Source organism: Pecten maximus, chromosome 6 (assembly GCF_902652985.1).
Source record: "Pecten maximus chromosome 6, xPecMax1.1, whole genome shotgun sequence".
NCBI lineage: Eukaryota > Metazoa > Mollusca > Bivalvia > Pectinida > Pectinidae > Pecten > Pecten maximus.
The window spans coordinates 7,642,024-7,668,397 of record NC_047020.1 but is presented as its reverse complement, the minus strand read 5'-3'; the positions used below and the strand labels follow the sequence as shown (position 1 = coordinate 7,668,397).

At 40.2% G+C, this 26,374-nt stretch overlaps 1 protein-coding gene and 1 non-coding gene across 2 annotated transcripts in view; one reads left to right on the top strand and one right to left on the bottom strand.

Moving 5' to 3' along the window:
- The window catches only part of LOC117328859 (transcription factor ETV6-like), a gene marked incomplete in the record, with an annotated part of 122,457 nt that extends 96,699 nt beyond the window's left edge, over nucleotides 1-25,758 (bottom strand). Inside the window, 1 exon segment of the mRNA XM_033886440.1 lies at nucleotides 25,676-25,758.
- Nucleotides 25,759-26,084: 326 nt separating this feature from the next.
- Trnaq-cug lies at nucleotides 26,085-26,156 on the top strand. The gene has a single exon. It is a non-coding gene; the product is annotated as a tRNA-Gln (tRNA).
- Nucleotides 26,157-26,374: the final 218 nt, after the last annotated feature.

The following is a 26,374-nucleotide window of genomic DNA, read 5'->3' as shown; positions in this document are numbered from 1 at the left end:
CACCAAACTTTACTGAGTTGTTACCGACAGACACCAAACTTTACCGAGTCATTACCGACAGACACCAAACTTTACCGAGTCGTTACAGACAGACACCAAACTTTACTGAGTTGTTACCGACAGACACTAAACTCTACTGTGTTGTTACCGACAGACACCAAACTTTACTGAGTTGTTACTGACAGACACCAAACTTTACTGTATTGTTACCGACAGACACCAAACTTTACTGAGTTGTTACGGACAGACACCAAACATTACTGAGTTGTTACCGACAGACAAACTTTACTGAGTTGGTACTGACAGACAAACTTTACTGAGTTGTTACCGACAGACCTCAAACTTTACTGAGTTGTTACCGACAGACACCAAACTTTACTGAGTTGTTACCGACAGACACCAAACTTTACTGTGTTGTTACCGACAGACACCAAACTTCTACCGAGTTTGTTACCGACAGACCCAAACTTTACTGAGTTGTTACCCAGAAAAAAGACAACTCAAACTTTACTGAGTTTACGAAAATTAGGGACACCACCAACATTACTGAGTGTTACCGACAGACACCAAACTTTACTGAGTTGTTACCGACAGAACCAACATACTGAGTGTACGAAGACACCAAACTACTGATGTTAAGACAGACACCAAATCATATACAGAAATGTACAGGATATTACCATACTACAGGATATGGCGCAACATTTAACAAAGACTTTTGTCAGAGATATATTTACTTATCCAAAAGCACGAACATTTTTAATTATACCTAAAACAATTTAACCTGTTATCTCTATATACATGTATCCTGTTTGTATAAGGCAAGAATCTTGTACATCAGGTTAGATAAAACAAGAGGCCCATGGGGCCTGTATCGCTCACCTGGTTGAATTGGACCAAATGTCAAAATAATGTTCATATTGAATTTGTTTTATTTGTAAATCTCTAACAATGCTATATATGGTTATAGTGTGGGAATCCGAACTGCTTAAAAGATTAATGAAGTCCAGACTCTCTAAAGGTCTGAAAGACCTCAAGAATTGTTTTTAGAACATGCATGCATTCATCACTTTATAACTAGTAGCACTTTAAAGGAATTACATCTATTTCCCCTATTGGGCCCCACCCTTTTGGCCCCTCGGGGGGTCAGAGTCACCATTTATGCAAAATGTGTTCCCCTTTCCCCCCAAGGATGTTTCTGACCAAATTGGGTTCAAATCCATTCATAACTTTATGACTAGTAGCGATTTAAAGGAATTACATCTATTTCCCCTATTGGCCCCCACCCTTTTGGCCCCTCGGGGGGGTCAGAGTCACCATTTATGCAAAATGTGTTCCCCTTTCCCTCAAGGATGTTTCTGACCAAATTGGGTTCAAATCCATTCATAACTTTATGACTAGTAGCGATTTAAAGGGATTACCTCTATTTCCCCTATTGGGCCCCGCCCCTTTGGTCCCTTTGAGGTCAGAGCCACCATTTATGCAAAATCTGTTCCCCTTCCCCCAAGTATGTTTCTGACCAAATTGGGTTCAAATCCATTCATAACTTAATGACAAGTAGCGATTTAAAGGAATTACCTCTATTTCCCCTATTGGGCCCCGCCCTTTTGGCCCCTTTGGGGTCAGAGTCACCATTTATGCAAAATCTGTTCCCCTTCCCCCAAGGATGTCTCTGACCAAATTGGGTTAAAATCCATTCATAACTTAATGACTAGTAGAGATTTAAAGGAATTACATCTATTTCCCCTTTTGGGCCCCGCCCCTTTGGCCCTTCGGGGTCAGAGTCACCATTTATGCAAAATCTGTTCCCCTTCTGCCAAGGATGTTTTCTGACCAAATTGGGTTCAAATCCATTCATAACTTAATGACTAGTAGCGATTTAAAGGAATTACCTCTATTTCCCCTATTGGGCCCCGCCCCTTTGGCCCCTTTAGGGTTAGAGTCACCATTTATGCAAAATCTGTTTCCATTCCCCCAAGGATGTCTCTGACCAAATTGGGTTCAAGTCCATTCATAACTTTATGACAAGTAGCGATTTAAAGGAATTACATCTATTTCCCCTATTGGGCCCCGCCCCTTTGGCCCCTCGGGGGTCAGAGTCACCATTTATGCAAAATCTGTTTCCCTTCCCCAAGGATGTTTCTGACCAAGTTGGGTTCAAATCCATTCATAACTTTATGACTAGTAGCGATTTAAAGGAATTACCTCTATTTCCCCTATTGGGGCCCCGTCCCTTTGGCCCCTCAGGGGTCAGAGCCACCATTTATGCAAAATCTGTTCCCCTTCCCCCAAGGATGTCTCTGACCAAGTTGGGTTCAAATCCATTCATAACTTTATGACTAGTAACGATTTAAAAGAATTACCTCTATTTCCCCTATTGGGCCCCGCCCCTTTGGCCCCTCGGAGGTCAGAGTCACCATTTATGCAAAATCTGTTCCCCTTCTGCCAAGGATGTTTCTGGCCAAATTTGGTCAAAATCCAATAAGAACTTCTTGACTAGTAGCGATTTGAAGTAAATGTTGACGGACGACGGACGGACGGACGACGGACGGACGGACGGACGGACGGACGACGGACGGACGACGGACGCTGCGCCATGACATAAGCTCACCGGACCTTCGGTCCAGGTGAGCTAAAAATTAACTCCAAACATAATCAGTTTTCAGCACTATTATATTATTAATATATTTTTAGCGTATATGATATTTAAAATAACAATATCAAAAGAAATGAGCAGATTAACTTGGTGTGTATCACTTATACTACAGTGATATACCTTTCCTTACTGTTGTTTACCTGTCAAACATGAATACTACATGTTACCGACAGACACCAAACTTTACTGAGTTGTTACCGACAGACACCAAACTTTACTGTGTTGTTACCGACAGACACCAAACTTTACTGAGTTGTTACCGACAGACACCAAACTTTACTGAGTTGTTACCGACAGACACCAAACATTACTGAGTTGTTACCGACAGACACCAAACTTTACTGAGTTGTTACCGACAGACACCAAACTTTACTGAGTTGTTACCGACAGACACCAAACTTTACTGAGTTGTTACCGACAGACACCAAACTTTACTGAGTTGTTACGACAGACACCCAAACTTTACTGAGTTGTTACCGACAGACACCAAACTTTACTGAGTTGTTACCGACAGACACCAAACTTTACTGAGTTGTTACCGACAGACACCAAACTCTACTGAGTTGTTACCGACAGACACCAAACTTTACTGAGTTGTTACCGACAGACACCAAACTTTACTGAGTTGTTACTGACAGACACCAAACTTTACTGAGTTGTTACCGACAGACACCAAACTTTACTGAGTTGTTACCGACAGACACCAAACTTTACTGAGTTGTTACCGACAGACACCAAACTTTACTGAGTTGTTACCGACAGACACCAAACTTTACTGAGTTGTTACCGACAGACACCAAACTTTACTGAGTTGTTACCGACAGACACCAAACTTTACTGTATTGTTACCGACAGACACCAAACTTTACTGAGTTGTTACCGACAGACACCAAACATTACTGAGTTGTTACCGACAGACACCAAACTTTACTGAGTTGTTACTGACAGACACCAAACTTTACTGAGTCGTTACAGACAGACACCAAACTTTACCGAGTCGTTACAGACAGACACCAAACTTTACTGAGTTGTTACCGACAGACACCAAACTTTACTGAGTTGTTACCGACAGACCTCAAACTTGACCGAGTTGTTACCGACAGACACCAAACTTTACTGAGTTGTTACCGACAGACACCAAACTTTACTGAGTTGTTACCGACAGACACCAAACTTTACTGAGTTGTTACTGACAGAAACCAAACTTTACTGTATTGTTACCGACAGACCTCAAACTTTACTGAGTAGTTACCGACAGACACCAAACATTACTGAGTTGTAACCGACAGACACCAAACTTTACTGAGTTGTTACTGACAGACAAACTTTACTGAGTTGTTACCGACAGACCTCAAACTTTACTGAGTTGTTACCGACAGACACCAAACATTACTGAGTTGTTACCGACAGACCTCAAACTTTACTGAGTTGTTACAGACAGACACCAAACTTTACTGAGTTGTTACCGACAGACACCAAACTTTACTGAGTTGTTACTGACAGACAAACTTTACTGAGTTGTTACCGACAGACACCAAACTTTACTGAGTTGTTACCGACAGACACCAAACTTTACTGAGTTGTTACTGACAGACAAACTTTACTGAGTCGTTACCGACAGACACCAAACTTTACTGAGTTGTTACCGACAGACACCAAACTTTACCGAGTCGTTACAGACAGACACCAAACTTTACTGAGTTGTTACTGACAGACAAACTTTACTGAGTCGTTACCGACAGACCTCAAACTTTACTGAGTTGTTACCGACAGACCTCAAACTTTACTGAGTTGTTACTGACAGACACCAAACATTACTGAGTTGTTACCGACAGACACCAAACTTTACTGAGTTGTTACCGACAGACACCAAACTTTACTGAGTTGTTACCGACAGACACCAAACTTTACTGAGTCGTTACCGACAGACACCAAACTTTACTGAGTCGTTACCGACAGACACCAAACTTTACTGTGTTGTTACCGACAGACCTCAAACTTTACTGAGTCGTTACCGACAGACACTAAACTTTACTGAGTTGTTACCGACAGACACCAAACTTTACTGAGTTGTTACAGACAGACACCAAACTTTACTGAGTCGTTACCGACAGACACCAAACTTTACTGTGTTGTTACCGACAGACACCAAACTTTACTGTGTTGTGTTCCTCTCCTGCTTTGTGTGTATAAATCTTACATGGAAATAAAAAATCATAAATCTGTGACAGCAAATGTAACATTAGTGGTTATTGTATACTCGAGTAATTCCGATCAGTATACCCCGATCAGTATACCCTGCCTTGTTGGAGCAGTAAACACCACACACAGGTTGGATACAATTTGTCCACTGTTCCTTGAACTAATTGTACAATGTGTGTATGTGATGTCTTCCATGTTGATGCTTCTAGGCAACCAACATCACATACAAATTGTGCTGAGTCAGCAATCTGCAGGTCATCCTCGAATAACAGCAACAGTTTCCAATCAATCAATGGTTTATAAATAATTGATCATGTGATCTACCTATGCCTTTTATCATATACAATTCTAAACTATCTTAGCTAACAATGTTAAATCAATATTTATATAAGTAAAATATCAACTCTTTTACAGCATAGGGGAAATGTAATTATGTACTTATATATATATATATATATATATATAGTCTGTACTGTCGTTATTACTACTTTACAATTATATATATATAATTATCACCTCAATTAGAGCATATGGGGAGAAGTCATTATTTACTATAGGCTATCAACTCATTTACAGCATAGGGGAGAAAGCATTATAACATTAATATACACCTGAGCAGCTTGTTACCAGCAAAAATGTTCAGTCAGTAAGTATGTATACTGTTAATATTGACAGGAAAGAGAAAATGAACAACCAGATCAGGAATCAAACCCAGGACCTCTGAACTCTAGATTGATCTGCCTGGCCAACTGAGCCATAAGTCCAGTCCAGTTCTGCTCTCCCCTTGATCTATCCTTTAACAAAGCCTTTGATCCCTACACATGAAACCCTATCGTCATCCAAAGGTAAATTTAAGTTCACAGGGCACCAAATGTAATAATTAGAGAGAAAGAATGCAATGAGCAGACTGGGACCTCATGACCCTACACTAATACTCTATATCTATAAGACCGAAATTATTGCATTTTACATGTAGATTTCAATTATTAGGCCTGGAAATTGGGTGGCCACTGTAAGTTTCCTGCAGACCTAACCCTGCCTCTGTATATACCCATGCAATCTTCCATCGTGAGAAAGGTAGGTATTTACAACCTATGGTAAATTGACTTTTCCCATGCCCCCACTTACAACTATTTGAAACCTGTCAGATTTATGGGTATATGAGGTGATGCATGTCCAAATATTACCTGGGTAAAGTCTGCTCAAACACCTCAGGTTAATCCTCAACCATCACAGTACTCCCACACATGATCACACTCAACATCTGGTCTAATGACACCCGTACCTGATAGGTTACCATGCATAATCACCTCAAATACATCACGTTATTTTTTCTTTGTTTTCCTTTTGAACATTTTTCATTTGCTTTACATACAACATTACAATAACCCAACTTTTACTCACATTTCCTCACAGACTTACATTATATATATGCAGGTATTTTGAACAATATTAGCATGTTATAAAGTAGATAAAGTAAATTGATTTCTAATCTAGATATCTGTCAATTAACTTGCTAGTAATCTCCATCTTTGATGAAAAGATACTATTTTGTCATAACATGTACATTATAATGCAGGAATTTAATACCAACTAAATGTTTGATTTGCCACACCATCAATGATAAGATACAGTGTATTCCCTTTGAGTGTTCAAATCAACCCCTGTAAACACAGAAGAGGACATAACCTAAGAGAAAACATGTGTGCATGCATGCATACCAGTATTTCAACTTACTCTATCCTAATTCCACCACCACACAACTTACTCTATCCTAATTCCACCACCACACAACTTACTCTATCCTAATTCCACCACCACACAACTTACTCTACCCTAATTCCACAGCACACAATTTAATCTACCCTACTCCCACACCACACAACTTACTCTACCCTAATTCCACAGCACACAATTTAATCTACCCTACCCCCACACCACACAACTTACTCTACCCTAATTCGACTCCACAGAATTTATAGTGTATATATAGTGTAATATGTCCTGTGATGTAGTAATTAGGTGTGTGAAGCTAGAGGAAGTGGCTAAGAGGGATGTTATCCGTACTCAGTGTTATACGACCATAACAAGACTCATTCTGTCACCATTCGTGCGCAAACCTTGATCACGACCTTTCAATTGACCCTATTGTTAGCCTGCAGCATATGAATGCAGACTTTGAGGACACTTCAAATCATCATTTTGCTCAGTCTCAAATTGTTTACAATAGAAATATACAAATTATACAACAAAAAATATCTCCATAATATCTGATACAACCAAATAAGAAATGCTGAAATGAAAAACTCAAACATTTTATTGAATAGAGATAGATAATATCAAGCAATAAATTTATAAAATTAAGAAGATAACAACTTTGGAGAATGAAACACCCCCATAACACTAGGGATTAATTATATGAATAAGTTAGATTGTATATACTAAAATCGGTAATTATCACAAAAATGATTGGTGTACATGTATACCAAGCATTGACATGTCAATATCAGTGATTATAACAATGCTCTACCTGGTACAGATAAAACAATTCTATTGTTTAAAATGTTGATAAACTGATATCATGATTCACTATGAATCCTAACTGATAAATGGTGCTTGGAAAACCCTGAGGCAAACAACACATGACAAAATACCTAATATCAAACAAATAGATGGATAATTGAATCAATTTGTAAAACAGTAAGATGGCTGCCTGCTTCTACTGATAAACTAAGTGGCAGACAAACCAGGCAGTAATACAGCCACCACTAATACAGTCACCACTAATACAGCCACCACTAATACAGTCACCGCTGACACAGTCACCGCTAATACAGTCACCACTAACACAGCCACCACTAATACAGTCACCACTAACACAGCCACCACTAATACAGTCACCACTAATACAGTCACCACTAATACAGCCACCACTAACACAGTCATCACTAATACAGTCACCACTAATACAGTCACCACTAACACAGTCACCACTAATACAGTCACCACTAACACAGCCACCACTAATACAGTCACCACTAACACAGCCACCACTAATACAGTCACCACTAATACAGTCACCACTAATACAGTCACCACTAACACAGCCACCACTAATACAGTCACCACTAACACAGTCACCACTAATACAGTCACCACTAATACAGTCACCACTAATACAGCCACCACTAATACAGCCACCACTGACACAGCCACCACTAATACAGTCACCACTAACACAGCCACCACTAATACAGCCACCACTAACACAGCCACCACTAATACAGCCACCACTAATACAGTCACCACTAATACAGCCACCACTAATACAGCCACCACTAATACAGTCACCACTAATACAGCCACCACTAACACAGCCACCACTAATACAGTCACCACTAACACAGCCACCACTAACACAGCCACCACTAATACAGCCACCACTAACACAGTCACCACTAATACAGCCACCACTAAAACAGCCACCACAAATACAGTCACCACTAATACAGCCACCACTAATACAGCCTCCACTAATACAGCCACCACTGACACAGCCACCACTAACACAGCCACCACTAATACAGTCACCACTGACACAGCCACCACTAACACAGTCACCAATACAGTCACCACTAATACAGCCACCACTAATACAGCCACCACTAACACAGCCACCACTAATACAGCCACCACTAATACAGTCACCACTAATACAGTCACCACTGACACAGCCACCACTAATACAGTCACCACTAATACAGTCACCACTAATACAGCCACCACTAATACAGCCACCACTAATACAGTCACCACTAATACAGTCACCACTAATACAGCCACCACTAATACAGTCACCACTAATACAGTCACCACTGACACAGCCACCACTAATACAGTCACCACTAATACAGTCACCACTAATACAGTCACAACTAATACAGTCACCACTAATACAGTCACCACTAATAGTCACCACTAATACAGTCACCACTAATACAGTCACCACTAATACAGTCACCACTAATACAGCCACCACTGACACAGCCACCACTAATACAGTCACCACTAATACAGTCACCACTAATACAGTCACCACTAATACAGCCACCACTGACACAGCCTCTACTAATACAGTCACCACTGACACAGCCACCACTAATACAGCCACCACTAATACAGTCACCACTAATACAGTCACCACTAATACAGCCACCACTAACACAGTCACCACTAACACAGCCACCACTAATACAGGCACCACTGACACAGCCACCACTAATACCGCCACCACTAACACAGTCACCACTAATACAGCCACCACTAATACAGCCACCACTAATACAGTAACCACTGACACAGCCACCACTGACACAGCCACCACTGACACAGTCACCACTAATACAGCCACCACTAATACAGCCACCACTAATACAGTCACCACTGACACAGCCACCACTGACACAGCCACCACTGATACAGTCACCACTAATACAGTCACCACTAATACAGTCACCACTAATACAGCCACCACTAATACAGTCACCACTGACACAGCCACCACTGACACAGCCACCACTGATACAGCCACCACTAACATAGCCACCACTAATACAGCCACCGCTAATACAGTCACCACTAATACAGTCACCACTTATACAGTCACCATTAATACAGCCACCACTAACACAGCCACCACTAATACAGCCACCACTAACAGTCACCACTAACACAGCCACCACTAATACAGCCACCACTAACACAGTCACCACTAACAGTCACCACTAATACAGCCACCACTAACACAGCCACCACTAACACAGTCACCACTAATACAGCCACCACTAATACAGCCACCACTAATACAGTCACCACTAATACAGTCACAACTAATACAGTCACCACTAATACAGTCACCACTAATAGTCACCACTAATACAGCCACCACTAATACAGCCACCACTGACACAGCCACCACTAATACAGTCACCAGTAATACAGTCACCACTAATACAGTCACCACTAATACAGCCACCACTAATAGTCACCACTAATACAGTCACCACTAATACAGTCACCACTAATACAGCCACCACTAATACAGCCACCACTAATACAGTCACCACTGATACAGCCACCACTGACACAGCCACCACTAATACAGTCACCACTAATACAGCCACCACTAATAGTCACCACTAATACAGTCACCAATAACACAGTCACCACTAATACAGTCACCACTAATACAGTCACCACTAATACAGTCACCACTAATACAGCATCCACTTAAACACTGTGCAGCCACTATAAGACAACTGCATGTTTTAAAATTCAAAAAACAAAATTGAACAATTTATTATGACATAAACCAGATCTGAGTCTCGGAGCAGGAGAGGAGCCACACTATCTTTGACAATTAAAGTGTTCTAATTAATCCACCCAGTATACCAAAGGTACCAATGCATGTAAGGGAAGTATGATCCTGATTAACACACCTAGAATCCAATTTGGCAAGAATTTAATGCTTCTTTTTCTAATATTGAACACAATCAGAGTAATAAACCTAAGAGTTACATTCAGCTTTCAGCAGACTCCATGATTGTGACATTATGCCAAGGACGAGCCTTCCAGAAGTATAATGCCACTTATCTGTTTCTCTACTCAACCATTCATCAAACATTCAAATGTACTTTACTTATTGTCCAGGTTCCATAACATTAAACAGTATTTCCAATATAGCGTTTTACTGAAGAGGAGTGTTTTCCCCTGTAGTGTCATGCAGACCTGCATGGGTAAGACCATGTCATGTATTCTGCAGTCTGCACCATATCGATGCCTGATCACTATCACAACTGGCCACAGGATATCGGAGTTCAACATACAGGTATATTTATGGATAAAGTGTTGATAAGAATTGATGTTTGTGTAAGAAAAAACATCCAGTTGGTGTTTTCAGACCCTCCATTGCTGGGATAACTATCACAAAGTCAGATTTTTTTTTAAATTTCAATATCAGAAGCAACCGATTTGGAGAGGATATAAAAAGTCAGGATTTTTAAGATAACAAACCATCTGACTAAGACAGTATAAATACATGTATATATTATATATGTATGACATAGCCAGAGCAACACATCAACTTTCAAACATCAGCATATAGAAAACAATCACCTACCTTTTCTACCTCAAACACCAAAGATGTTAAAAGAGTATCCATTTTTGAGAGTTGACATGTGTTTGAACATCAGAGTGACAACTGTCAGTAATGATAGCCCTGCAATACAGTCATATTGAACTGCAACATTTACATATCACAGGGGGTCAATAAGGGGTTAATTTAAAGCAAATTTAAAATAAAGACAATAAGGATTCTTAATCGACCACATACATATATATTTATCAACATAACAAATTTGAAGAAATTGACTTTAAGTAAAAATGATTTCTTGAAGACGTTGTTTAATTTGTTTATTTTTTAAAAGTGTACTGACATATCCACCCTTTGATGTGCCCCACAACAAACCCTTAACACGTCTTGGAAAGGGTCCTGGCTGGATCCTGTATGAATCCTGTTGCTGACACTAGTCAGGAAACTGGTCATCACCATCCTCCGGATCAAGCGTGGATTACATGTATACACAACAACAAATATGAGGCTCTGACGGGACAGCAAACTCAAATTCCAAGATATGAAGCACAACAAATATGACGCCCAACATATGAATAAAACCCAAACAACAACAACAATTATTTCAGGCACTTAATGTACAGCTTATGTAAAGTGTGACAGTTTATAGGATACCAAATCTTGACAGGACAATCAGTTACATCACACTAGCGAGGCCCTAATGGGGAACATCATTACCTAATACATGTACTGTATCTATTACAGACAGAGATTCATGGACCATTGACCTCCATTATCACCTCTCCATTCACATACATTACAGATCCGGGGAATCAACAGGACTCACAGATCCAGGGGAATCAACAGGACTCACACATCCGGGGGAATCAACAGGACTCACACATCCGGGGGATCAACAGGACTCACTTCTCCAAATATGTTAAAAGACAATCCAAAATCCAAAGGTCAGCTAGCTAGAGACTTCAAAGTGTGGTAGGAGTGGAAAAATGCACGCCAGACTGCGGTTTGAACCCAGGACCTCGGAACACTAGCCGGATGCTCCACCAATTGAGCTACCTGGTCACCGATGATCGACCCGGTCCAGTTTGATGTGTAGGATACAACTAATATAAAGGCCAACCCTGTCACACCAGTATAACGTGAGGGGTATAATAGAGTATATAATCACACCAGTATAACGTGAGGGGTATACTAGAGTATATAATCACACCAGTATAACGTGAGGGGTATACTAGGGTATATAATCACACCAGTATAACGTGAGGGGTATACTAGAGTATATAATCACACCAGTATAACGTGAGGGGTATACTAGAGTATATAATCACACCAGTATAACGTGAGGGGTATACTAGAGTATATAATCACACCAGTATAACGTAAGGGGTATACTAGGGTATATAATCACACCAGTATAACCTGAGGGGTATACTAGAGTATATAATCACACACGTATAACGTGAGGGGTATACTAGAGTATACAAGTCCAATATGTATCCTGGTTTTCAGTGTGATAACAAGGTAAACCGTCTATGATTTGCCCTGTCACCTGTACACACCATCTTTTATATAACCAAACCCATACATACATATCTGAAATAAGTATCAGGGACAAAAACACTGCCATATTCTCAAAATTCCAAATCAACAAAATACAAATTGGCATAACATTCCACCAAACTTACTCTGTGTAAGTACAAAGTGTAATACTAACTCATTTAATCCATCTGGAGTTCACTCAATGTCTGTAAGCTAAAAAAATTTCCAACATTAGTAAAAAATATTATCTGTACATGTCTGAATTATTTATATTAGTATGTGGGTTTCTCCAGGTAAGGGCCTGACTCATACTTACAATAAACCTTTACAAACACCAGTTATCGTAACTCTATCAACCCGGACACAGGTCTCCTCTACCTTATATGCAAACAACAAACACAAAATATGCATAACAAAAAATGTTTATGAAGCTACTTGCATTTTTTACATGAAAATGATCATTAGCATTTAATACACCTGCATGGTAAATTCAATATTGTAATAATACACCTGGTAGATTTGATATAGTAATAATACACCTGGTAGATTTAATATGGTTATTCTTAAGTCTTTAGGATTGTCACTTACATCTGTGTAAAAATCTGTCTTTGGGACTGTCATGTAAGTCTGAGGAAAAAATCAATCTGTGATATACTTATTGTTGACGTCATAAACAACCTGTGATATATCTATTGTTGACGTCATAAACAACCTGTGATATATCTATTGTTGACGTCATAAACAACCTGTGATATACTTATTGTTGACGTCATAAACAACCTGTGATATATCTATTGTTGACGTCATAAACAACCTGTGATATATCTATTGTTGACGTCATAAACAACCTGTGATATATCTATTGTTGACGTCATAAACAACCTGTGATATATCTATTGTTGACGTCATAAACAACCTGTGATATATCTATTGTTGACGTCATAAACAACCTGTGATATATCTATTGTTGACGTCATAAACAACCTGTGATATATCTATTGTTGACGTCATAAACAACCTGTGATATATCTATTGTTGACGTCATAAACAACCTGTGATATATCTATTGTTGACGTCATAAACAATCTGTGATATATCTATTGTTCACGTCATAAACAACCTGTGATATACTTATTGTTGACGTCATAAACAACCTGTGATATATCTATTGTTGACGTCATAAACAACCTGTGATATATCTATTGTTAACATCATAAATAATGTGTGACATACTTATTGTTAATGTCATAAACAACCTGTGATATACATTGTAAATGAATCTCCCTGGATGTTTACACATTACAGATGTCTAGTTTTGTACTGTAAACATCCAGACATATCACAACAATGATGTGCAGGTAGAAACAATCTGTGATATACATTGTAAATGAATCTCCCTGGATGTTTACACATTACAGATGTCTAGTTTTGTACTGTAAACATCCAGACATATCACAACAATGATGTGCAGGTAACCAGGCTAATACCACCAGGTAACCAGGCTATACTGACTGGAGACTAACAGGAGAAATCTCACCAGGTAACCAGGCTATACTGACTGGAGACTAACAGGAGATATATCACCAGGTAACCAGGCTATACTGACTAGAGACTAACAGGAGATATATCACCAGGTAACCAGGCTATACTGACTGGAGACTAACAGGAGAAATCTCACCAGGTAACCAGGCTATACTGACTGGGGACTAACAGGAGAAATCTCACCAGGAAACCAGGCTATACTGACTGGGGACTAACAGGAGAAATCTCACCAGGTAACCAGGCTATACTGACTGGAGACTAACAGGAGATATATCACCAGGTAACAAGGCTATACTGACTGGAGACTAACAGGAGAAATGTCACCAGGTAACCAGGCTATACTGACTGGAGACTAACAGGAGAAATCTCACCAGGTAACCAGGCTATACTGACTGGGGACTAACAGGAGAAATCTCACCAGGTAACCAGGCTATACTGACTGGAGACTAACAGGAGATATATCACCAGGTAACCAGGCTATACTGACTAGAGACTAACAGGAGATATATCACCAGGTAACCAGGCTATACTGACTGGAGACTAACAGGAGAAATCTCACCAGGTAACCAGGCTATACTGACTGGAGACTAACAGGAGAAATCTCACCAGGTAACCAGGCTATACTGACTGGAGACTAACAGGAGAAATCTCACCAGGTAACCAGGCTATACTGACTGGAGACTAACAGGAGATATATCACCAGGTAACCAGGCTATACTGACTGGTGACTAACAGGAGAAATCTTACCAGGTAACCAGGCTATACTGACGGGAGACTAACAGGAGAAATCTCACCAGGTAACCAGGCTATACTGACTGGGGACTAACAGGAGATATATCACCAGGTAACCAGGCTATACTGACTGGTGACTAACAGGAGAAATCTCACCAGGTAACCAGGCTATACTGACTGGGGAATAACAGGAGAAATCTCACCAGGTAACCAGGCTATACTGACTGGGGACTAACAGGAGAAATCTCACCAGGTAACCAGGCTATACTGACACCGGGTAACCAGGCTATACTGACTGGGGACTAACAGGAGAAATCTCACCAGGTAACCAGGCTATACTGACTGGGGACTAACAGGAGATATATCACCAGGTAACCAGGCTATACTGACTGGAGACTAACAGGAGAAATCTCACCAGGTAACCAGGCTATACTGACTGGGGACTAACAAGATAAATCTCACCAGGTAACCAGGCTATACTGACTGGGGAATAACAGGAGAAATCTCACCAGGTAACCAGGCTATACTGACTGGGGACTAACAGGAGAACTCTCACCAGGTAACCAGGCTATACTGACTGGGGACTAACAGGACAAATCTCACCAGGTAACCAGGCTATACTGACTGGGGACTAACAGGACAAATCTCACCAGGTAACCAGGCTATACTGACTGGAGACTAACAGGAGAAATCTCACCAGGTAACCAGGCTATACTGACTGGAGACTAACAGGAGAAATCTCACCAGGTAACCAGGCTATACTGACTGGGGACTAACAGGAGAAATCTCACCAGGTAACCAGGCTATACTGACTGGAGACTAACAGGAGAAACTCACCAGGTAACCAGGCTATACTGACTGGAGACTAACAGGAGAAATCTCACCAGGTAACCAGGCTATACTGACTGGAGACTAACAGGAGAAATCTCACCAGGTAACCAGGCTATACTGACTAGAGACTAACAGGAGATATATCACCAGGTAACCAGGCTATACTGACGGGAGACTAACAGGAGAAATCTCACCAGGTAACCAGGCTATACTGACACCAGGTAACCAGGCTATACTGACACCATGTAACCAGGCTATACTGACTGGAGACTAACAGGACAAATCTCACCAGGTAACCAGGCTATACTGACTGGAGACTAACAGGAGAAATCTCACCAGGTAACCAGGCTATACTGACTGGGGACTAACAGGAGAAATCTCACCAGGTAACCAGGCTATACTGACTGGGGACTAACAGGAGAAATCTCACCAGGTAACCAGGCTATACTGATGGGAGACTAACAGGAGAAATCTCACCAGGTAACCAGGCTATACTGACTGGGGACTAACAGGAAAAATCTCACCAGGTAACCAGGCTATACTGACTGGGGACTAACAGGAGAAATCTTCCCAGGTAACCAAGGCTATACTGACTGGGGAATAACAGGAGAAATCTCACCAGGTAACCAGGCTATACTGACTGGAGACTAACAGGAGAAATCTCCCCAGGTAACCTAGGCTATACTTACTGGGGAATAACAGGAGAAATCTCACCAGGTAACCAGGCTATACTGACTGGGGACTAACAGGAGAAATCTCACCAGGTAACCAGGCTATACTGACTGGTGACTAACAGGAGAAATCTCACCAGGTAACCAGGCTATACTGACTGGAGACTAACAGGAGAAATCTCACCAGGTAACCAGGCTATACTGACTGGGGACTAACAGGAGAAATCTTACCAGGTAACCAGGCTATACTGACTGGGGACTAACAGGAGAAATCTCACCAGGTAACCAGGCTATACTGACTGGAGACTAACAGGAGAAATCTTACCAGGTAACCAGGCTATACTGACTGGGGACTAACAGGAGATATATCACCAGGTAACCAGGCTATAATGACTGGGGACTAACAGGAGAAATCTCACCAGGTAACCAGGCTATACTGACTGGGGACTAACAGGAGATATATCACCAGGTAACCAGGCTATACTGACTGGAGACTAACAGGAGAAATCTCACAAGGTAACCAGGCTATACTGACTGGGGACTAACAGGAGAAATCTCACCAGGTAACCAGGCTATACTGACTGGGGAATAACAGGAGAAATCTCACCAGGTAACCAGGCTATACTGACTGGGGACTAACAGGAGAAATCTCACCAGGTAACCAGGCTATACTGACACCAGGTAACCAGGCTATACTGACTGGGGAATAACAGGAGAAATGTCACCAGGTAACCAGGCTATACTGACTGGGGAATAACAGGAGAAATCTCACCAGGTAACCAGGCTATACTGACTGGAGACTAACAGGAGAAATCTAACCAGGTAACCAGGCTATACTGACTGGAGACTAACAGGAGAAATCTCCCCAGGTAACCTAGGCTATACTGACTGGGGACTAACAGGAGAAATCTCACCAGGTAACCAGGCTATACTGACTTGAGAATAACAGGAGAAATCTCCCCAGGTAACCAGGCTATACTGACTGGGGACTAACAGGAGAAATCTTACCAGGTAACCAGGTAACCAGGCTAATCTCACCAGGTAACCAGGCTATACTGACTAGAGACTAACAGGAGAAATCTCACCAGGTAACCAGGCTATACTGACTGGAGACTAACAGGAGAAATCTCACCAGGTAACCAGGCTATACTGACTGGAGACTAACAGGAGAAACTCACCAGGTAACCAGGCTATACTGACTGGAGACTAACAGGAGAAATCTCACCAGGTAACCAGGCTATACTGACTGGAGACTAACAGGAGAAATATCACCAGGTAACCAGGCTATACTGACCGGAGACTAACAGGACAAATCTCACCAGGTAACCAGGCTATACTGACTGGGGACTAACAGGAGAAATCTCACCAGGTAACCAGGCTATACTGACACCAGGTAACCAGGCTATACTGACTGGGGACTAACAGGAGAAATCTCACCAGGTAACCAGGCTATACTGACTGGAGACTAACAGGAGAAATCTCACCAGGTAACCAGGCTATACTGACTGGAGACTAACAGGAGATATATCACCAGGTAACCAGGCTATACTGACTGGAGACTAACAGGAGAAATCTCACCAGGTAACCAGGCTATACTGACTGGAGACTAACAGGAGAAATCTCACCAGGTAACCAGGCTATACTGACTGGGGACTAACAGGAGAAATCTCACCAGGTAACAAGGCTATACTGACTGGAGACTAACAGGAGAAATCTCACCAGGTAACCAGGCTATACTGACTGGAGACTAACAGGAGAAATCTCACCAGGTAACCAGGCTATACTGACTGGGGAATAACAGGAGAAATCTCACCAGGTAACCAGGCTATACTGACTGGGGACTAACAGGAGAAATCTCACCAGGTCAGTTATGGACTGGCTTTAAATGCTGTTATTCTACTGGTGTTCAGACAGGAGAGAAAATGCTCTAACCAGTTTTGCTACCTGTTCATATCTTTCTTAAAGCGATAGATAAAGATCTTAAAGATATAGCAATACACAAGCCCATAACCATAGCAATAATCCATAAATAAGTTTACATGCTTTAAAAACAGTTTTTTTTTTGGTTCATTTTTGTAAAAAAACAGAAATATGCTACAGAGAAAGCTGAATGATACAAACAAGTGACGAGTTCATGCAGTGTACTGTTTACATGTAGTAACATACCAGGTATACATTGGTGTAGGACCTAAGTAGTAACATACCAGGTATACATTGGTGTAGGACCTAAGTAGTAACATACCAGGTATACATTAGTGTAGGACCTAAGTAGTAACATACCAGGTATACATTGGTGTAGTTATGTAGTAACATACCAGGTATACATTGGTGTAGGACATAAGTAGTAACATACCAGGTATACATTGGTGTAGGACCTAAGTAGTAACATACCAGGTATACATTGGTGTAGGACCTAAGTAGTAACATACCAACCAGGTATACATTGGTGTAGGACCTAAGTAGTAACATACCAACCAGGTATACATTGGTGTAGGACCTAAGTAGTAACATACCAACCAGGTATACATTGGTGTAGGACCTAAGTAGTAACATACCAGGTATACATTGGTGTAGTTATGTAGTAACATACCAGGTATACATTAGTGTAGGACCTAAGTAGTAACATACCAGGTATACATTGGTGTAGGACATAAGTAGTAACATACCAGGTATACATTGGTGTAGTTATGTAGTAACATACCAGGTATACATTAGTGTAGGACCTAAGTAGTAACATACCAGGTATACATTAGTGTAGTTATGTAGTAACATACCAGGTATACATTAGTGTAGGACCTAAGTAGTAACATACCAGGTATACATTGGTGTAGGACCTAAGTAGTAACATACCAGGTATACATTGGTGTAGGACCTAAGTAGTAACATACCAGGTATACATTGGTGTAGGACCTAAGTAGTAACATACCAGGTATACATTAGTGTAGGACCTAAGTAGTAACATACCAGGTATACATTGGTGTAGTTATGTAGTAACATACCAGGTATACATTGGTGTAGGACCTAAGTAGTAACATACCAGGTATACATTAGTGTAGGACCTAAGTAGTAACATACCAGGTATACATTAGTGTAGGACCTAAGTAGTAACATACCAGGTATACATTGGTGTAGTTATGTAGTAACATACCAGGTATACATTGGTGTAGGACATAAGTAGTAACATACCAGGTATACATTGGTGTAGGACCTAAGTAGTAACATACCAGGTATACATTGGTGTAGGACCTAAGTAGTAACATACCAACCAGGTATACATTGGTGTAGGACCTAAGTAGTAACATACCAGGTATACATTGGTGTAGTTATGTAGTAACATACCAGGTATACATTAGTGTAGGACCTAAGTAGTAACATACCAGGTATACATTGGTGTAGGACATAAGTAGTAACATACCAGGTATACATTGGTGTAGTTATGTAGTAACATACCAGGTATACATTAGTGTAGGACCTAAGTAGTAACATACCAGGTATACATTGGTGTAGGACCTAAGTAGTAACATACCAGGTATACATTGGTGTAGGACCTAAGTAGTAACATACCAGGTATACATTGGTGTAGGACCTAAGTAGTAACATACCAGGTATACATTGGTGTAGTTATGTAGTAACATACCAGGTATACATTGGTGTAGGACCTAAGTAGTAACATACCAGGTATACATTAGTGTAGGACCTAAGTAGTAACATACCAGGTATACATTGGTGTAGGACCTAAGTAGTAACATACCAGATATACATTGGTGTAGGACCTAAGTAGTAACATAACAGGTATACATTGGTGTAGGACCTAAGTAGTAACATACCAGGTATACATTAGTGTAGGACCTAAGTAGTAACATACCAGGTATACATTGGTGTAGGACCTAAGTAGTAACATACCAGGTATACATTGGTGTAGTTATGTAGTAACATACCAGGTATACATTGGTGTAGGACCTAAGTAGTAACATACCAGGTATACATTGGTGTAGGACCTAAGTAGTAACATACCAGGTATACATTGGTGTAGTTATGTAGTAACATACCAGGTATACATTAGTGTAGGACCTAAGTAGTAACATACCAGGTATACATTGGTGTAGGACCTAAGTAGTAACATACCAGGTATACATTGGTGTAGGACCTAAGTAGTAACATACCAGGTATACATTGGTGTAGGACCTAAGTAGTAACATACCAGGTATACATTGGTGTAGTTATGTAGTAACATACCAGGTATACATTGGTGTAGGACCTAAGTAGTAACATACCAGGTATACATTAGTGTAGGACCTAAGTAGTAACATACCAGGTATACATTAGTGTAGGACCTAAGTAGTAACATACCAACCAGGTATACATTAGTGTAGGACCTAAGTAGTAACATACCAACCAGGTATACATTGGTGTAGGACCTAAGTAGTAACATACCAGGTATACATTGGTGTAGGACCTAAGTAGTAACATACCAGGTATACATTAGTGTAGGACCTAAGTAGTAACATACCAGGTATACATTGGTGTAGGACATAAGTAGTAACATACCAGGTATACATTAGTGTAGGACCTAAGTAGTAACATACCAGGTATACATTGGTGTAGGACCTAAGTAGTAACATACCAGGTATACATTAGTGTAGGACCTAAGTAGTAACATACCAGGTATACATATGTTTTGCACTGATTTAGGTACATAATATTTTTTAATTTTCACTATTCAAAGAAATTTTTAGTTTTATGATATTTGTTTTTCAATTGATATATATTTTACCCCAGATAATATTTTCTGACAGTGATTTTCACAGTAATGGTTGCACAAGAGTCACAGGCCCCAATATAACAGGGAGGCCAATATGTATAAACATTGACCACCTGTAGTCAATCAGTACACAGTATGATAAACATTACAGTCAAACCATACAAGTGAGACTGTCTTATCCTTTATTAGTTATAAAATATTACCATCCTTGCAATAAAGATTAATCATAATAATGGACCAATAAACAGATATCATCAAAGAGGTATCTAAGTCATATCTTCCTGGTTGTTTACTAGCTTTAACCAAGATAGGAGTGAGGACTTGGACCCTGAATTTGTACCTGAATTAGGAGTTATTTATGGCAAACTGCCTGTCACTTTATTTATCCTTACAACATCACTATATAGAGCTACAGTAGTATACCCAATATCCGACACAGACACAGATAAATTGATATGACCAGTGTAAGATGTTTTCACAGGTAACAATGTAGGCTAATATTATTCAATAATACACAGAGCTGTTTCAGCGAAGTTGTTGAAATTCCATGGAATTTCACACATCGCTGCTCATGCGGACAGCGGACTATCGTAGGCCATGAGAATGCTGTAGTACACAGTCACCAAACAACTAGCAGTGCAGATGAGATAGTCACTGCTTTCTCAATCATGCAATGTCATATGCACTTCTACAGCTGCCTTGCCTGACAGAGGCCTTTAAACCTAAAAATTAACAAGGTTATGTAAATACTTGGACGTAAAGGCTTCACAAGCAGTAGGTTAAAACGTAAAGGCTTCACAAGCAGTAGGTTAAACGTCAAAGTCATGGTTAGCTGGGGCTCCACATGTAAATATTATTGTTCCTTCTTTGTTATAAATGTACATTATAAGACTACAGCCAATGAGCTCTGTCTTCTCCAGATCGAAGATTTTCAGTGTCATCTGGCCTGTATAAATGAACCGGGTATCAGCTGGGGAAGGCAGTCATTAGAGATTTGGCCCCTACCAACACAACATCAATACTGGTATCATTTACAAGTTCATGTGTAAATTACAAATTAATCATGTTTAAGTTGTGAAAGTCCTTGAAGGAATTATTAGACTGCAACAAAACTGTGTTACAGTGTTTTGGTAACATATCACAATTAGCTGCTTATGTGTCCAGTGTGCTGGTAACATGTCACAGTGTCATGGTAACATGTCAAAGTGTGCTGTTAACATGTCACAGTGTCATGGTAACATGTCACAGTGTGCTGGTATCATGTCACAGTTTGCTGGTAACATGTCACAGTGTGCTGGTAACATGTCAGTGTCATGGTAACATGTCACAGTGTCATGGTAACATGTCACAGTGTCATGGTAACATGTCACAGTGTCATGGTAGCATGTCACAGTGTGCAGGTAAATTGTCAGTGTCATGGTAACATGTTACAGTGTGCTGGTAACATGTCACAGTGTCATGGTAACATGTCACAGTGTCATGGTAGCATGTCACAGTGTGCAGGTAAATTGTCAGTGTCATGGTAACATGTCACAGTGTGCTGGTAACATGTCACAGTGCACTGGTAACATGTCACAGTGTCATGGTAACATGTCACAGTGTGCTGGTAACATGTCACAGTCTTATGGTAGCATGTCACAGTGTGCTGGTAACATGTCACAGTGTGCTGGTAACATGTCACAGTGTGCTGGTAACATGTCACAGTGTGCTGGTAACATGTCACAGTGTGCTGGTAACATGTCACAGAGTCATGGTAACATGTCACAGTGTGCTGGTAACATGTCACAGTGTGCTGGTAACATGTCACAGCGTCATGGTAACATGTCACAGTGTCATGGTGACATGTCACAGTGTGCTGTTAACATGTCACAGTGTGCTGGTAACATGTCACAGTGTCATGGTAACATGTCAAAGTGTGCTGGTAACATGTCACAGGTCATGGTGACATGTCACAGTGTGCTGGTAACATGTCAGTGTGCTGGTAACCTGTCACAGTGTGCTGGTAACATGTCACAGTGTGCTGGTAACATGTCACAGTGTCATGGTAACATGTCACAGTGTCATGGTAACATGTCACAGTGTCATGGTAACATGTCACAGTGTCATGGTAACATGTCACAGTGTGCTGGTAACATGTCACAGTGTCATGGTAACATGTCACAGTGTGCTGGTAGCATGTCACAGTGTCATGGTAACATGTCACAGTGTGCTGGTAGCATGTCACAGTGTCATGGTAACATGTCACAGTGTGCTGGTAGCATGTCACAGTGTACTGGTAACATGTCACAGTGTCATGGTGACATGTCACAGTGTACTGGTAACATGTCACAGTGTACTGGTAACATGTCACAGTGTGCTGGTAACATGTCACAGTGTCATGGTGACATGTCACAGTGTCATGGTAACATGTCAAAGTGTCATGGTAACATGTCACAGTGTCATGGTAACATATCACAGTGTACTGGTAACATGTCACAGTGTACTGGTAACATGTCACAGTGTACTGGTAACATGTCACAGTGTCATGGTAACATGTCACAGTGTACTGGTAACATTTCACAGTGTGCTGGTAACATGTCACACAGGTAGAGACTAAACCATATACCTGTATATGTTCTATAGAAGCAAAGCATCTCATGGGAAGCTTGAATCAAGGGCTAATCATCAACAACAAAATCATATATTTATTCAATTTGTTTTAATTTAGTCCTGACCCATCCAGAGAACTAAATGGATTAGCACAAATACTGGAATATCCAAATTCAACACAAATCTGTTCAATATTTGTAATACAATTCAATCACAATTTATATATATACATATACTTGAGAGTTGTATACATGTCATACTGGTACCAATTTTCTCATACATCTTTTTTAAATAGATTTTAACAAGTTGGCAGATTTACTTACATGTAATTTTTTTTTTCATTTGATTGCAAAGAGCATGACAAGTAGTGCTATATCATTTCATCATGTGATACTAAAAACTGGTCGAATGTGGTCACATAATGTATACACACCTGCTTCTATAAATGTATTACACAATCTTCCTAAATATTGACAGTGTAGCCCGGACTAGGGATTGATCCAGGCATACTTCACCATATCTAATCTACCACTATGATAGGAGTAAAAACACTTACCACCATGAATACAAAGTCCAAAAAAAAACATGATGATCCTGATATCAATTAAAATTACCTATGACTGAAGTTCCTGCCCCTTGATTCTGACGTGATGTCAGACAAATTTGATCAACACAAAATAGGTCTCTTCCATGGCATTTTCACACGATTGATTTTAACATCGTTCCATATATTCAGGCAATATTCTATACAAAACCCTGCAGTAATTGATCCAGTATACCTACTGTCTATAAACTGTACCTTAGTTTCATATTTACCCAAAACCATCTGTCTATACGGTGACCTTCACATCCCAAGATCATCTCTACAGACATTGCAAAAATTCGACAATTGCTTAGATTAAAGCTATTAATAGTGAGCGATCGACTTTATACGGTACTTGTACTTGTAGGGAAAAGATCTGCATGGCTTGGTCATAGTTCCATGCATGCAGTCAATCACATATATGCATCATTTTCAAGTGACAGTGAAAATGAAAGTTGAGTCATACGATAAAATGCTAATTCAGAACATGCCAGTCTGTGGGAGAATTATACATGTTTACTTATCAACATGCAAAAACCTCTAATAATTGACAAAAAAACTCAAAGGCAACTTAAACTATCGCTCTTTAGTAGATTAACACTCTTTTGGCCTTACACTTCACACTCAAGAGTCAAAAGCATCCTAAACTAGCACATTTATCATTGGGAGGCCTGTATTCATATTAATCACAAGTTTTATGTTCATGTACAGATCACACCTCAACATTCACCTCAACATTCCCAGCATAACGCAAGTACTAATGTTTGTTATCGTCACTATTCCCTACCTGACCCCCACCAACACCATATTTACAAACAACACAGGTAATCGCTGCTATTATCAATACGCAAATAACGTCATACCTGTAATGTATTTACATATAACATATGTGTAATACACAGGTAATTAAGTTCATATATGGTAGACTATAACTACATATTTTACACGAATATACTTCATGTTCACGTGAGAGTAACTAATAAGGTAACGACATACCCTAAATACCAGACGGTTTACCTGGGACGGAGTCACACATACAAAACACCTGATACTGGGGGACCCTTGGGGACAAGTGGGCGTGTACATCAGGTGTCACAAAACCCTGTACAACTGCCACGCCCATCCAGGTATTTTACACGAAATATGACATCAACATAATTATACTCTCTTAATAAAACAAGCATGATCAGTTAGACAACTATGCTACAAATAAAAGACCCATACAAGTTGACAGTAAGTTGTGTATTAGAAGTGGGTCATATGACTCGGCCTAGCAGACACCCCATTGAATGGCCTGATGGATTTTCCCGCATAAACAGAGTACCGTCTCCAGACAGCCTGTAAATGAGTGTGCAGGGATAATCGTTTGTGTCGCAATAATAAATAGAATAAGGAGAAAATAGGAAGAATTACTCACGAAATCTGCAGCTAGTCCCTTTTAGTCACCCGTCCAAGATATGAAGCAAATTATATCCACTGACTGATTAATTCAGGGTAAATATAGCTCTGGCGCATTCGCAGAACTTACGGGTTTCCCCGTGTCTGCTGTAATTTGATTGGTCAATACCAACGAAAATCCACACCCATAATAATATGGAAAGAGGTCATCCCAGTAACAAAACAAGGAGTTATAAAGCATGTTTTAAGCGTTTCATACACCGAACAAGGCACTGTCTCAAAATATAACCAACAAATAAATCAAATGCGTTTGTTTACATTCAATTTCTGCGTAGCAGTATCCCTGTGTAATCAATATATATGAAACGAAAGTAGTGTATAGTCGGCTGAAATTTTATATTAGTTTAATATCGCCCCTTCCACAACAAGGTTCTATGGTGTAATGGTTAGCACTCAGGACTCTGAATCCTGCGATCCGAGTTCAAATCTCGGTAGAACCTGAACGAACTTTTTTTTTTAATTTCTAAAAAATGCCTAACAAATACCATAATACCATTAATGATAGGCTTATATTTAATAAATGTTTATACACTATGTCATATACACTATGTGTTGGTGATCCGTAGATATAACATAGATTTGAATTTCCTGTCGTAGTTGTACCCAGGGAAATAAATGTTTATAGAATGTACAGAAGAAAAAAAAAATTAAACTAGGC